Below are 14,288 nucleotides of genomic sequence, written 5' to 3' on the forward strand. Positions count from 1 at the left end.
CACGCTGATATATATCCGACAATAAGGGCAGGTCACTCCAGTTTGTCTGAAGTGATCTATCATACATTGTATCTGTCACTTTGCCTATATAATACAAATAGGTAAATAACTAATAAATATCATCTTTGTATTATTCATACCATCTTTTCGTTGTTGTAATAATTTTTATAGTCAACATTCACCACCAGATCATATGTGTGTGTGTGTGTGTTTGTGTGTGTGTGTGTGTGTGTGTGTGTGTAAATTTGCCCTTAATACTAGTCAGTGCTTTATCAGCCTTTGACCTTACTGCACCTCACTGGTTCAGACAGCGTGAATGCATGCAGTTTGGCCAGCATTCAGCATTCAGTATTGGGTGTCAGCCAATAATAGTCTACCATAGTAGGATCCCATTGATGGTGTAAACTAGTAATCATCATTAGACCATTGATGGTTGCTAACTATGAAGCTGCATTTTACTCACTGGCAGACATCTACTGTATCTGCCTGTAAATAAGCAGTTCACATACAAGATGATAGGCGATCTGCAGGTTCCTCTCTTAGCTTTGTACATCTGTTCTGGCTGTTCTTCCCTGATGGTGGCCTTGCACACAGACAATATTATTTCACTTTTGATGTGAAAACATGAAGAACACTGAGTTTAGCTGTGTCCTCTGTGTCTTTGAAGCTATTTAGATATTTGAGTGTGTTTGGCCACTGATAAGGAAGCTAAGGTCACTTTTGAAATTTGAAACAGAGCTGCTCGGCCTTAACTCCTTAGTGTTGTTACAGTCAATGAGTTTATCACTGTGTTTTTCCAGTTATTAAACCAATGCTTTGAAGATGTAAATCACTGTTGAAGTAACAAGTAAAAAGAAAATGTGCCCAATGTGCCAAAAACTGCTCTTTTCTGAGCTTTGCTGAAATTTCCCATATGTAATTCTGCACATCCTAGTTCTAAATATAGTAAGATGTGCTACCATGGTGACTACTAAGAATTCAAGTTCTTAGCTTAACTTTGGCCACAAATATTAGTCCTTCTACCATGACCAGGTGACCTCATCAGGTGAGTCCCTAACATTTTCTCATTATCTGTATTTCCCATATGTATCAACCTCCAGAAGGTTATACTTTCTGGAGCTTGCACCCTGTCAACACACATCTACAGCGTAAAATGGGCATCTTTCGAATTGTGCCCCAAGAGAGATACAATCAGATACCTTTCCAGTATACCCCATGTACCCATGCGAGATTTGGCGCATGCGCAGAAGAACATCCGTGTCATTAACCTGCAAGTCCAGTCATTGCAATGGATGGCCCTTTTTGGAAGAGCTGTCTTTACTGATTGTAATTGCTATTTTAGGTACATACCAGCATTATTAACGCAACTTAAATGTGTATGATGCCTCACAAAGTTGAAAGTGAATTTCCTTGGGAGGTGGAACCTGCCTGCATTCATACATTCTTTTCACCACCAGACATTCTAAACATTTTGTATTTATACAGTCAAATTTTGCAGCCAAGTGGTAGGAATCATGAAAGTGCACTTACCTGTACATGAATAACCAAGGAGAAAAATACTGAGTGGAGGGTATTTATGGCTCTTCAAAGAAAAAGACTCGAACAGATACGAAAAAGATTAACCATCTGTCTAGCTAATAGGATGTAATCTGCTAAAATTGTGTTTGCAAGTGGTCAATTTTTGCAGCTATTAAGAACAGGAAAGAACAGGAAATAATCTATTGGAAGAGTCTATGTATGATCTTATGCATAGTCACAACTAACATATCTGTCTCATGGCCCTAAAGATACAAAAATGTTTCAGGAGCTTCATAAAAAAACAGATCTAGAGAATCTTTGAATAAATAAGAGGGCAACTAATTTTAAAAACATGTAGAAATATTTTGGATTTGCATGGTACAGTATGTTCTCAACACCATTTTAAAATGCAAACAAAACGCTATTGAATATATATTAACTACCATGCAGTTTTATAGGAAGTCAAGAGACCAAAGTCCAGTTTTGTACTCATTTCATATGCCAAAATTCCCATAATGCCACATGGATTGAGCCAAAATTCACATAATGCCACACGGATTGAGACAAAATTCACATAATGCCACATGGATTGAGCCAGAATTCACATAATGCCACACAGATTAAGCCAAAATTCACAATACACTTCATAAACAGGGACATTGTCCACCAAAGGCTCACATTAAACATTTACACCATAATGTCCATTACACGTTAAGTTACACGCCATTATGTCCATTATGTGTTATGCCAAACACCATAATGCCTATTAAAAATTATGCTACATAAGTGCTGCTTCTCTACATGCTCATTGCCAAGGGTTACATGCTCATTGCCAGAGGTTCCATGCTCGTTGCCATGTGAGATTACATGCTCATTGCCAAGGGGGAATATATGCTCCTGGGAAATGGGGGACAGCCGCCGCCAGGCAGAAGTGATAGCCACTGACAGTGGCAGAGCCTGGCTGTATTCAGAGCACTGCAGGTCCCGGCTATTTGAAATAATACCCCTTTCACACCAGAAAATGCATTCCCAGATTGGCCCCTTTTACACCAGCCTAGTCCCTGCATTTTCTGGTGTGAGGGGGAGAGAAAACCACCCCTGCCCCTTTAACCAGTTATCTCATTTAACCAGCTAAATCTTTGGAACCAACTGACCCATTTACATGAGACAAGTATTATATTGAAGAACTTTTGAGTGGGCATTGAATGATTTTGGTCCAGTGAAACTGGAACGTTTGGTTCCAGAGTAATCTGCCCTCAAAGAACATGAACAGCCATGAAATTACATTTCAAAAATTTAAAAAATCGGTTTACATGCAATATCTCTGGAACCGATTGACCGATTTGGACCAGCCTGGTATCATATTGAAGGCCCAGCGATTTGGAATTGAATGAAATCAACTACAAGCTTCTGTGATGCCAGGGCGGGAACTGGCAGCCTTCGGAACCAGGTGGGGGTCGGAATTGACGGGTCCCATATTATCCGTTACAGGTTTGCCTGGCGATATCTCCGGTTCCCGGGGGGCTAGAGATACGGGGCTGGGCTCGTTGGAAAGCACTGGTCCTCAGCTACAAAATAAATGACAGGGGGGGCACGTGCCCGGGTGCCCCCCCCCCCTGAATCCACCACTGTCACCAGTCAGCAAACGCTTTACAATATTTCTCACTTCCATAAACTACAAGTCTTCACAATTTTCAAGTGCATATGTTCATCTCATATAGCTTTTCTTGAATGAACTGTATTGTAAATTGAGAGCGCTCAGACCCTACATTGCATATGCAGACCTCTGAAAAATGGTGCATCAGACATTTTTCCGCTGATTTATGCAGCTACCGCTGGACACCGGAGTGTAAGAATTGAAAAAATGGGTGCAGTGTGTGTAATGTGAGTCACCCTGGGACTCATTAGCCCATTATAAATAAACACTATTTTTTTAACGATATGCACAATAACTATATCATTAACGATATTTACCTGCATATCATCTAGTCTGTACACACTATATTGTTGTCATTAGCGATGTCCTACATAAATGATGACCGAAGATATCACTAACGAGAGCTATGCTGAGGAATGCAACATTGCCTCTACTACCCCCTGAAATGCATGATCCAATTAGAAATGCCAATTTGCGGTGTTTGTGGTGAGATTGTGATACTTTTCTACAAAATGTGACCACAGAGAAGGGTATGAAAAAGTGGGGAAACCATCTTATACCCCAAAAAAGTGACCACTGAGATAAAAATTGGTTTATGGCTGATTTTTGCGCTTTTTATTAACTGTTGAAGAATGACAGCCAGTAAGTGTTTTTCATTAAATGGAAGCCTTTCATGCAACTTGGGGTACAGAAAAGTTTGTTCGAGGCCAGCAGTAATGCGGAGGCGTACCAAAGCTATGGCTCTTTCAGGGCACTAAATTGTCTATCTATGGCACTGTTCTCAGTGTAATAACTAATGGGAGAAGACACAGGAAAATTAAGAGAATCCATTTGGATATTAGGTCAATATCTAGTCTGTTAGTTCATTATTAGTTTGGGGTTAATCTTACTTTAACCCTTCGAGTGCCAAGGGAATTTGTCCAAATAGGTGTAAAAACATTTTTATTTATCTTAATGACCTGTAATGTTTACCTTATATAGGAAATATCTTTTTTTTACTAATTTTATATAGCAAATGTGAGCGATGCTGACATTTTTAGCAGATATTTTGTGCATCTCTCAAAGAGATGTTGGCATTCAAAGGGTTAAGGCAGTTTTATTATGAGAAAAAAATGAAACCATAAAAGAGGAAGCTTTTTTGTATAAAGCTTCAGCTACTTTTCACCAGAAACTAAGGAAACAGACATGATAAGAATAACAGTAAAATAACCATTTACAAGAAACGATCAGTATTCATGAAGTATTTTTAGCTATGTATCACAAAACATCTTTCTATGGCTTTTCCTGTTAAATCGAAATGTAAAACACTTGTAAATTCCTCAGCATGTTATTTTTTCCTCGAACACTCCAGCACATAATAAAAAGACTAAAATGCTAATAACTTATAATTTAAATGTTCTAGATTTTGGAGCAGCTAGGTGACATAAAAAAAATACAGAGTTCTGGATTTACTTACCACCTCTTCATCCAACCATCCGCAATACACAGTTGTCATTCGAGGAATCCTGAACCAGAACTTGGGCATATACACATTGTAGGCATTGATCCCACGGACAATCTTCTTTACATCTACAGCACCATTCCAAGAAAGGGGTATGTTAAACCCCCACTACATTATGGGCCTGATTCTGGTTCACTTGCAAAAGCAAATTCTCTCTATAATGGACAAAACCATGTGCACTGCAGGGGTGCTGATGTAACATGTGCAGACAGAGTTAGATTTGGGTGGGGTTTGAACTTCAAACTAATATCTATATTGCAGTGTAAAAATTAAACAGACAGTATTTACTCTGCACAGAAACAAAATAACACAAATTTTTGTTTTTTTTAAAGCCAACACACTACAGCAGTGGTTCCCAACCCTGGTCCCCAAGTACCCCCAACAGTGCACGTTTTGCAGGTCTCCACACAGAATCACAAGTGCTATAATTAGCTCCACCTGTGGATCTTTTCAAATGTGCCTGATTAATAAGTGCACCTGCCGGGTGACCTGGAAAACGTGCACTGTTGTGGGTACTTGAGGACCAGGGTTGGGAACCACTGCACTACAGTATGATTATGAAAGCCAACCCCAAGTCATTTTTAAAATCCCAGAATTTTGAATTGAAAATATCTCAATCCTGGCATTCCCAGGATAACTAGGATTGAGTTGGCCAATGAAACTATATTTTATTCTATACTTTTTCTAAGATGCACACATATCCCACACTCCAAATGTACAGGAATAAAAAAATATATGTTCCTCCCCCTCAGCAAGCCAAGCTCCATTCACTGACTCACGCTCCTTCTGTGGATAGTACAGGCTCAGCATCACTTTAGGTCCAGACCGCAGCAACTGCAAGTAATAAGTCCACTTCACCTCCACTAATTTGCAATTAACAGCAGCAGTTCAGCATAGTGTGATTGGTACTTGTACTCAGCTTGGCTTGCCTTTGGCAGCAGAACAGGAACAAAGTGTAGTGATCAGGGTGCAAAGCCCAGACACTGGCCCTTATTCTGATCGGTGCGGATATTCCCGCATTCTTACGGAGCGGTCCGCACGCTACGGTGTTTTGCCGCATGCGGCCATCGTCCGTAGAAACGCCCACGTGTCCTCCGCATTCGGACGGACTCACTCTTTAAGAACAGGGCGTGTTTACGGACGACATACAAACCATGCGTGTGCGGGAGAAACACTCCGATTATGCACGGTATTACAGAGTATTACAGAGTATGCTCGGGAATACCGCATCCGAACGGGAGCCAAGCGGTGCTACCGCACGTAAGCGGAGTATTTACGCCAAACAACCCACTATTAAGTATCTTCTGCAAGACATCACATGACCCACTTATTCAATTACCTATCCTCATAAAAAACTGCTTATTTGGAATTGGAATCAATGAAATGCCAATATATCCTTACAAGCATGCCTAACACATGCATTGCACACATTAACCCTTACAGCAATTTAAGTGCAATGGTTTGTATTACACCCTGTGTAAAAGATTATAAACAATCTACACATATACTGTTTAATGTGCAAAGAAAACCAACAACTGTGAACTTGCATAAACAATTTATTAGAAAACACAATGAACATATAAATAAAAAAATATCAAATAATAAATTAAATCAGCAGATCTTTGAGGTCCTGCAGGTCGGCGAGCAGGAGCCTCAAGTGGTGCTCCGCCCGCAGGAGGGCCCCACGCACCCCCTCATCTGCCGGTGTGGTGTCATCTGTGGGCATGTCAAAGGGGCAAAAATTAGTCATGTTATTCATGCATACATTTCACATACTGCGACATAAATTGCACAAATGCTAGGTGACATGTGTGTGTATATATATATATATATATATATATATATATATATATATCTATCTATGTAGAGAGATAGAGACACACATAGATAAATAGATATGACACATACATAATACATACATGCAAACTTATTTACTACATACTGTCTTTTTTTGCCTCTACCCTTTACTCTGCAGAAGACATAACAGTCATAGTGTTTCTTCTCAGTCACAACCCACCCATGACTAACCAATGACAAGCATGTCATGGCCTCCGTCAATAAGAACTTGTCACAATCTGCTCAGTCTAAGTTCAGTGATGGTTCGTGGCATGGGAGTTATGCAAATGTCAGGAATGCACAGTACACATCCTCAAAATCATAATTCTGTCTAAACCAACCTACAATTATGTGAGGGCAAAAAAACAATCAGAACTACAGGGGGTGTTTAGGTAGAGGAGGCTCCTGGGACACTGGCAACTTCTGACTCCATTCCAAGGTAGGCCGGGCCATACTCCATTTATAGCATACATCCTAGAGTTTATAAATAACATTCACCAACAATATAGATTCCACTATTTGATGGGTCATAATCTACGATTGCAGCAGGTGAATTTAATCCACAAATGATCCACTCATCCCTTTACTCCAGGATCCTGTTTAACTACAACGGTTATGTGGCATTCAAAATGGAGCTCCAACCCATCCCACAAACCTGTGTAATTGAGAGGTGTCCTGGATGAAAGGGATGCCTTGGACACCCCATCTAACCCGTACCTGTATCTGTAGCTACCCACTTTGGGGTCTATATGAATAGTATTGGAACAAAATTTTTAATCACCAGTGCTACATAACAAATACCAGTACAACTACTTCATGAATGATGCATTATGTAAACATACCGATCTGCTGGGACTCCGGGGCTTGGCACGCCTCCTCCCCCTCGGAATTGGAATCCTCTGGGGCAACCGTGGCCTCCTCAGCCCCCTCCTCCGCCAGCTCCTCTGCCACAAGCACCTCCTCCTCCACCTCCTCCTCCTCCTCCACCTCCTCCTCCACCACCACCACCTCCTCCTCCACCTCCTCCTCCGCCACCAACACCTCCTCCTCTGCCACCAACTCCTCTTCCACCTCCTCCACCACCACCTCCTCAGGCACCTCCTCCTCCTCCACCACCTCCTCCACCATCTCCTCCAACATTTCCTCCTCCTCCACTTCCTCCTCCTCCTCCTCCTCCACCCTTGCCGCCACCTCCTCCTCAGGGTCTTGGGCCTCCTCCTGGGCCAGGTCTGCCTCGGCCTCTTCACGGGCCTGTCGGGCTCGGGCTCGTGCTGTGTGGTAGAAAAAAAAATCATGGTCAATGTCGGGTCATTGGGGCACATGTATTAATCCATAACAAGACATACATGGAAGGGTGATAATGATGGCAAACGATGCAGGCAAGTAGCTCCTTACTGTTAATGGACTCAAAAATGTGACATTTAAATTATTATGTGATTGTTAGTAATTTGTTCAAACATTACAACCCTGGCATTTATCAATGTGTAACACATATTAGATCTGGCACATTGTATGCATCAGAATCCTCAATGCTATGTCATTACATATAAAAGTCACATGACTGCATGTTAACCAGGAAGAAGCACACATAACAGTCTATGGACTTTTAAACCCATGGACACCCACTTATCATGAGACACATGTTATTGTTTATATATGCTATGTTGTAAGTGCGAAATTTCATAGCTAAAATACTCACAATCAGCAATTTCGCCCCTGATTTGCTGCAAGAGCTGGGGCTGGCGCCTGCGGAGGTCCGACCACCGCCTCTCGAGCTGCCCGAGGGACCTCCGCACCCGAGTGCGGGCGTAAATACGGCGCCCTGCCGCAGCATAGGCCCTCCGCTTATGGCGGTTAGTGATAAAGGGCCCCGCACGGCCCAGCCTTGTCTCCATGACGGAGACCAGAACCCTCAGCTCCGCATGTGTAAAGGGGTCTGCCCTTCGTGTCTCCGCCATGTTAACAATGGCATCTATCAACCAATCAGGTGGTGGCATTGGTTGATCACAGTTATTTGTGTTAATAACTTTATTGTTCATCTTTACATGAACAGCGTCTCTGCGCCAACACAAATGGTGACAAATTCGCATGCCTTCAAAACAGTAGTGCTGATGTATGGCAATGAACAAATCTGATATATATATAAAACACAGTGTGTATGCACTTAGCAAATCCAATGACGCCTCGCTCCGCCAAGCAACGCGTGCTATAGCTTAGCAACGCATAGCTGTAGTTAGCATTACTTACTCTATGCATCTATGTGTATGCGTACATTTATGTGTAAAAGACACATACACATACTTGCAGGTATCCTGAGACCAGCATTATACACCAGCCCTGCCTGCCTGCCTGCCTGCCTGCCTGGGTGCCTGCTCCTTGAAATGTTGAAACATGTGAATAAATTCAAATATCATATATATATATATATATATATATATATATCTGCAAACAAATCATACATCAACACAGGAAAAAATCCCCAACACATTAGAGAATAAAGCAATGTACTCACCAGTCATCAGGGATAGTATCAACTACAATAATGAAGATATAACAAACACATAAGATCCCTTGTACAAGGTATAATAATTAGCACCTATATTGAACTTCCCCCAAAACTAAGCACATATGATAAATATCTCCTATTTCTTTGCCATTAGGAGGGCAGGCTGGCTAATTTTAGTTTTGTAACACTGACAACTAACACACTGTACTTATTTGAAGGGCTGATTTTGACTAAAATTGGTGTGTTCTGTCAACTCGATAACATGTACCTGAAGTATCTTTGCGCCACAGAGTCCCGCAGCTGGTATCCCCTCCGGCATTCAGGGGCGCGGGATGGGCGCATGGGCGGATCTTGCGGCTCAGATGGTACCTCCCACTCATCAAAGGGTATCTCACGCCGCACAGCAATGTTGTGGAAAAATATACACAGGCCCACGATCCTCGACACCATTTGAGGCGCATATTGTAAGTCACCACCAGTGCGGTGGAGCACTCTAAATCGACCTTTTAAAAGGCCAATTGAGCGCTCCACCACTTGCCTGGTGGCAACATGCGCCCGATTGAATGCCTCCTGTGGGCCCGGTGCTGGGTAGCTGTACGGCGTAAGTAGCCAGGGCGTACATGGGTAACCGGAGTCACCCAGAACCCACGCATCACGGCCTTCCAGCTCTTGGAGTCTTTGCCATATCCCGGTTTGTCGGATGACATGAGAGTCATGGGCACTTCCGGGAAACTTCGAGTTGAAGGCGAGAATTTCCATGGATGGGCCACATACCACCATCACGTTCAGTGAGTGGAACAATTTGCGGTTCCTATATATCTTCTCACTTCGAGATGGAGGCACAAATGGTACATGGGTGCCATCCACAGCCCCTATCACATTAGGGAAGCCAGCAATTTGATGGAAGGCCTGCTGGCTTCTGCGCAGGGTCTCGGTGGCAAATGTCATGGCCATGAAGTGCCCCTTGCGCCTGAACATGGCCGACGTCACACGCCTCAGGATTCGGCAGAAGGCCGGCTGAGATATTCCAGCAAGTACTGCCACTACTTGTTGGAATGATCCTGAGGCGCAGAAATGCAACACCGCCAGCAGCTGTGTGTGAGGCGGAATTGCTGTCGTGATCCCGTGTAGAGGTTCCAGATCGCTCTGAATTAAGGTGAGCAGATCCAGAATTACATGTGGCGGTAACCGGTACCTAGTAAGTACCTCATCATCGGGCATAGCAAACAGAGTCACCCGTGTGCGATAGATTCTAGCACGTCCTGGCCTCCTTGGCCGACGAGTGGGGAGAGCCGCAAGTGCCCTTAGCCTCCTCTCCATGTAGCGCATCATTGCTTCAGCAACCTATAAAGAAATGAACATAAATACTGATGCACCTATGCACATAATGGCCATATCCCACTACAAATAGATTTGTAGCCTTCAATACGTACAATAGATGGCCGCCCCGTGAAATCCCTCAGATCCATTTGACTCTATAATGATGACACAATAATATGAACTCAATACACACCGTCCAAAACACTCAGATAAAGGTGTCAGCATTTTTTGCCGACATCATGTACTATGAGACATTTCATCTATTGCTGGGACATGTTGTCCTGCAATAGATGAACCCACACAGGTTTAAGACCTGTGAGTGAAATAGTGAACATGTGACATGTTGCAATAATGCTACACGCACTTTGCTGGCCCAACAATCTGTAGTCAGTGAGGCAATGGTGCATACATTCATACACTTACATTGTTAATGGATATCATATCTACAAGGAGCATGGAAGAGCTTACCTTAGACCCTGACAAGTCCAGATCTGGAGACAAATGATTCTAGCAGCAAGTCACTATTTATAGGGCTCTCACATGTGTGGTCTATAACAGTAGAGATGAGTATTGCATGACTTGTGGCCTGGATTATCTAAGGGATTGGGCTACTTTTAGCTTGCAATCAAACGCCACAATACCACAGTAGTCATGAATCAAATGTCATGTCATGCTAGCAAATAGCATGTATATTGTGCAATAGTCACAGGTGTATCAGAAGATTCTATGCAATGTTAGCATTGGTGCCCAGTATTTCATGTAGAACTTTCGCCAGGTTTTACACAATGGAATTTCCGCCACCGTATGCGGCGCGAAAAAACAGCGACGTACGCTCACGCACGGAACGCAGCTGCCGCTGATGTCCGCCAAACAGGCTACACAAACAGTATATAAAGGTGTATTAGAAGGTGACCATGTTGTTGCTAACATGTCTGGATCACAACCAGAGGTGGACCCAGATCTGCAGCAACTATTTGACCAGATGGACTCCAGCACCACCTATGTGCCACTGCACATGCGGCCAGTGGGTAATGAGGAGGCTGCTGGACCTTCTACAGCAGGGCAACCTGCACCTGACCATTCTACAGCAGGGCAACCTACACCTGGCCCTTCTGCAGCAGGCCAACCTGCAGCTGGCTCATATGCACCATCAGCAGAATTGATTGGAACACAACCGGGGACTTCACAAGGTAGTACCATGGCCAGCACTTCAAGTGCAGCGACACGTGACAGGGGGCGTGGCCAAGGACGTGGCAAGGGGAGAGCCAGGGCAACAGAGGAACCACCCAAAAAAAATAAGGCATATGAAGCACAGGAGCTTGCCATCCTGGTTCCCCGAGCACGTGATTGGATTGAGTGTCCATCGGAGAAGCTGACACACACACGCAGATGGAAGATTTGGGAACAGATAACGGCAGAGATTAATGAAGTAGCGCCACAAGTTCGTGAGACGGACCATGTGAAGAAGAGGCAAGTTGTTTTGTCATACATGTGCCCAGTAATAGCCAAGTAATGATTGAATTGATGCTTAGATGGATTTAGCAAATGGCCCGTGAGGTTGTTACGATACACATACATTATTGCCATGTTATTTCGGTGAGAGTTAGAGTAGGGTGATTGTGAATGTGTATTGTAACGGTGGATATCATAGTTGCATATAATATTATCTTTTGGACATTAATCACATGTCGTAATATGTAGCACAGAGCAATGGCTGCAACAGCTAACATCTGGAGTGACATGTATTAATATGTCAACTTACATTGCAGGTGGCAGGACTTCAAAACCAACCTGAAGAGGAAGATGACCAAGCGGTGGGAACACAGCCAGACATCTGGGGCCGGGCCCATGCCATCAGGGCTAGAGCTCACCCCCCTGGAGTTGATGGCCGAGAGGTGTATATCAGTTGAGGAGATCAGGGGGGTGAGCACGATGGATAGCGAGGCCCCAGCTGAAGTGTTTGCGTCTTTGCTGGAAGGTAAATATTGGTCATGCCATTAACTTGTGCAAGTAATTATCTTAGAATGTCTCCTAATTGTGTTTATCTTTTTCCACAGACACCCCACCGCTTGGTGACGACTCTGCTCAGGAGGTGGAGGAGTCCGTGCCACCTGGCCCCAGTGGTAGGCCTGTGCAGCAGCAGCCATCGGCCCAAGCCGATTTGGCCGCCTTGGCCCAGATGCTTGGGGACATCAACCAGCAGGGAGACTTGGCATCAGAACGGATGCATAGGACCGAGGAGATCCTGGCGAGCTTGGTCAGCACCCAGCAGGCCATCGCTGCGAGCATGCAGGCCATGGCTCAGTCACATCAGGCCATGGCTGCAAGTGCTCAGGTGCTGGCCGAGCAAGCCACCCGCCAAAATGATCTCCTCCTCCACCATAATGAGCTTATGGTGGAGCTGGTTACCAGCAACAGGGTCCTAATGTCATCCGTTTCTGGTGCATTACCACCGGCAACACTCCCTGCTGGCAGGAGGGGTAGACCAGCCAACCCCTCAACATCATCTGCTCCACCTGCCCCAGCATCTGGCCGTCCCCGAAGAGCTGCTGCACAGGCCAAGGAGCCTACCAAGGCCAAACGTGGTCGCAAATGAACTTGTGGCTGCATTAATCTCCACCGTTATGTGGTCCCAAATCTTCCATTGTGCTGTGTGTGTCAGCTTCTTGTGTCCAATCACGTGCTGAGGGTAACCAGATGAGCCCTTGCTTCATATGTCCTTTTTGGTTCCCCTGTTGCCCTCTTTTGCCTGCCATTACTGTCAGCTGTACTTTAAGTGATGGCCATGGTACTATCTTGTGAAGTCCCCGGTTGTGTTCCAAATGATTCTGCTGATGGTGCATATGAGCCAGCTGCAGGTTGGCCTGCTGCAGAAGGGCCAGGTGTAGGTTGCCCTGCTGTAGAATGGTCAGGTGCAGGTTGCCCTGCTGTAGAAGGGCCAGCAGCATCCTCATTTCCCACTGGCTGCATGTGCAGTGGCACATAGGAGGTGCTGGAGTCCATCTGTGTGCAATTATATTTGTTTTGTATTATTATTTATTTTGCTACATTCCTGCCATGTTGTTTATTTTTTGGATTTTGTATTTTTTGGTCATTGCATCACAGTGGCATTGACTGTGACATGTATAGAAATAAATTTTTTTACTTTACCCAAAAATGTGTGGTTTCATGAGTACATGTCGAATACACATGTGTATTGCTAGTATTAATATTCTGTCATGTCCATTGTTAGCAGTTTTAAAGTGTCTGACAAGTACAGGATATGTGGGTGTTTAGTAAGGGTTCCTTGAAGCAGCAATGGTTTCAATTAAAGCACTGACAAGCGGCCTATTAGTGAGTAATGAGTAAAGGAGTAGATTCTATTGGGTTCAGGTGTTAATGCTTGTAGTCATTAGGCGTACGTTCGCCTACCGCATGAACGAGTGGTGTCCGCAAAGCAATAGTACACTTGTGGACACCGCACATTTCTTCCCTTTTTGATCGCGTGCATTCGGAGTGCTATCCGAATGTACGCCCCCCAACATAAGTGTACTCCCCCGTGTCCGCCCATGTTTCCGCCCCGTTTTGCCCACTTTGAAACTACGCCCATGTGACATTCCGCATGACGCCCATAATACGCCCATATTTCCCGACTGATTGCGGGGAACAGTTTTGTACGGGATTTGGCCGAACTGGTACGGAGTCAAGGCGTGGCACATGCGCGTTGCGTTCTCCACGCATGCGCAGACGCCGAAAAGACGCGATCCGTAAGAATGCGGTAAAGTCTGCGTCAATCAGAATAAGGGCCAGTGTCTGTGACTGTCTCAATGGGTGGTGGGGTGGCACTATCACTAGGCAGAAGCAGAGGACAGTACATTCCCATCCCACTCCCAATAGTCCTGAATCCCAAACTCATAGCAGAGCAGGATAAATGGGCATGAGTCTGTGCAGCGTGACCTCTCTGACATCAT

Source organism: Crinia signifera, chromosome 3 (assembly GCF_055691185.1).
Source record: "Crinia signifera chromosome 3, ASM5569118v1, whole genome shotgun sequence".
Lineage (NCBI taxonomy): Eukaryota > Metazoa > Chordata > Amphibia > Anura > Myobatrachidae > Crinia > Crinia signifera.